The sequence below is a fragment of the Apodemus sylvaticus genome, chromosome 4 (assembly GCF_947179515.1).
Source record: "Apodemus sylvaticus chromosome 4, mApoSyl1.1, whole genome shotgun sequence".
NCBI classification, from domain to species: domain Eukaryota; kingdom Metazoa; phylum Chordata; class Mammalia; order Rodentia; family Muridae; genus Apodemus; species Apodemus sylvaticus.
Window position 1 is genome coordinate 32,748,027 of NC_067475.1, and position 2,555 is coordinate 32,750,581.

The window sequence follows — 2,555 nt, forward strand, 5'->3', positions numbered from 1 at the left end:
AGAGTTTTACCGTAACTGAAACCAAAAAAAAAAATAACCAGCCTTCCCAGTAAATAGCTGAGGCAGGCCACCAATAGGAAGTGTTCGCAGCGGGGAGACAGATTGCTCCATCTTGGCACAGACAATGCCCCAGTTTTCCAGGGGACACAGAAAGTACTGTGGAAGGGATTTTCCCCCTCTTTTGTGTCACTTGGTAAATAAAATTACACTTTTTGGCTTAAGATTGAGGAGAGATCTGTGGCAGCTGAAATGCTGCCCATCTGCCCATCTCTAGGGGCAAGGTTCCTATCGGGCATCAATGCCCTTGGAAAAAAGAGAGAAACCAGGGAAAGCAGAGGAGAAAGGGGCTCTCTGTGTGAGTTCAACAAAGCCTTAGCCTACCTGTGGGGTGCTCTGGAGAACTGTGATTGGTCAGTTCCCTGCCTCAGAGAAAGACTGGGCATTTACACCACACCTTGTTCAGTCTGAGGAGCTGCCCTTTGGAAGACCAGGTCTCTGTAGCTGATGCGGATGCAGAGGGATCTGCCAAGTGTTTGTTCTGGTGTTTTCTGGCACTCTCCACAGGTAGCTGGCAAGATCTTCCATGCAGGATGGGTCAGGAAGCCTCACCTGTGTCTTCTGATTTACAATGTGTACCCTTTTGATCTACTTCCATATCTACTCCATAAGTAGTTCTTCCAAAATTCCCCCAGGCCTCTTCTTCCTGAGAGAAACCTCCCAAAAGAGTTATTGGGGGGACACCTCACTAACTCAGACATGCAGTTCATGTCAAGGAAAAGCTGATGCTCAGGCACCATCTCTTCTTCATGAATTCCCTGTCCCCTTCCCTCTGAGCTGGACCTCTGTGGCTTTGGTGGCTTATTTGATGGTATAACCCACAGTACCTTCCAGACAGGAGCTGAAGTCCTGGTTTCTGTTCTTAGCTCAGAATTGCTGTTTCTATTTCTTTACTGTCAAAAACGGGCACTCAAGCAGTCACATGATCCCACACAGCCGCCTTTCAACCCCCACTGTGATTACAGGAGCTCTGGTTCCCCCTGAGTTATCACAGCCAATTACCTCTGTCAAGACCAAGGCTCCATTTCTTTCTTCCTTGTGCTTAGACACAAAGAAACCAGGAAACAGCTTTAGTTTTCCTTTGTTTAATGCAATTGTCTTGATACTATTATTTTGAGGCAGGGTGCCAGTGTCACAACGTAGCCAAAGCTGGCCTGGCCCTTCCTGTGCAGACCAGGGTGTCCTCAAACTTACTGGGATCCTCTTTGCTCTTCTCCTGAATGCTAAAATTAGAGATGTGTGCCACACCACTCCATATCCTCAAGAGTATTCTTAGTGTACCCTTGGTGAAAGTGTGGTACTTTGGGGGTTCAAGACTTCTATCAAACTCTACAGGGTATACAGTTGTAAGAACAGGAAGCCTAAACTCCCCAGCTGATCACAGGGACCGATGGTAAGTGTGGTCATTTCTGCCTGTATCCCTTGATTGCTCCCAGACACGGGTATTCTTCCTAGGAGAGACACAATGAGGCTGTGGTTAAATGCACACATTGATCCTAGAGGATAGCAGTAGTCCTCTCGGTACGCAACTCAGCACTCAGCAAACCCTGCAATGCTGTACTATCTTCTGCAGGGCATGCTATGTGATAAGTGGTGTAATGCATGGGCATAGGCCAACTTCTGCACCTCTTTTGCTGTCACAAGAGTACCCTTGGCAGGCAGGTGGCTGTGTGGGCTCTCTTGCTGGAAGATACGAATACTCTGAGATCCTTTGAAGCCAAAGGATTTTTAGGCCTGGTATTAACTAGGCCTGCAGGCCCAAAAGACACACCCACATCTCAAATACATCTGCTGTTGTGATAATACATGACTTTTGCTTCTAGGATTGAAGGGATGATGTAGTCGGTCAGTTAGCCACTAAGTTGGTACTTGGTCTTCTTAATGAATTGTGTCATCTTGTGGGCACCACCTTAAACTTTGTGGCTGCTGAGCTGAGCATTTGCTCATGGCAGTGGCTAAATATATTTTGGAGGTTTCCTCATGGGGAGCCTCCACCTCTGCTTCCAAGGCCACATCTGCCCTGTGTTCATTATGGCGACACTGGGCTGACAGACGGCCGAGTCTGGGTGATATCAAATGGTCATTGAAAATATGAGTGCACCTTCTCTTGGACTGCTTTCTGGTGGAGCTTGCCATGCAACACCAAGAGTTTAAAAACTCCACCCTGCTGGCTTATGTGCACTACATGCTTTTACCACAGGTTTCTTTCCTTATCGAACAATCCTTTTTTTTTTTTTTTTTTTTTTTTTTTTGGTTTGGTTTTTTGGATTTGGTTTTTTTAGAGACAGGGTTTCTCTGTGTAGTCCTGGCTGTCCTGGAACTTGCTCTGTAGACCAGGCTGGCCTCGAACTCAGAGATCCGCCTGCCTCTGACTCTCAGAGTGCTGGGATTACAGGCGTGCGCCTGGCTATTATCGAACAATCCTTAAACATAGTTTAGTCAAGGAAAGAAAGATAGTTAGGCAAGCACTCTAAATAATTCTATATGTAAAATAGTCT

The 2,555-nt window shown here is 46.5% G+C and overlaps 1 pseudogene; it reads left to right on the forward strand.

Moving 5' to 3' along the window:
* Nucleotides 1-1,292: 1,292 nt before the first annotated feature.
* Nucleotides 1,293-2,555, forward strand: part of LOC127682516 (60S ribosomal protein L7a-like) — a 5,443-nt pseudogene continuing 4,180 nt past the window's right edge.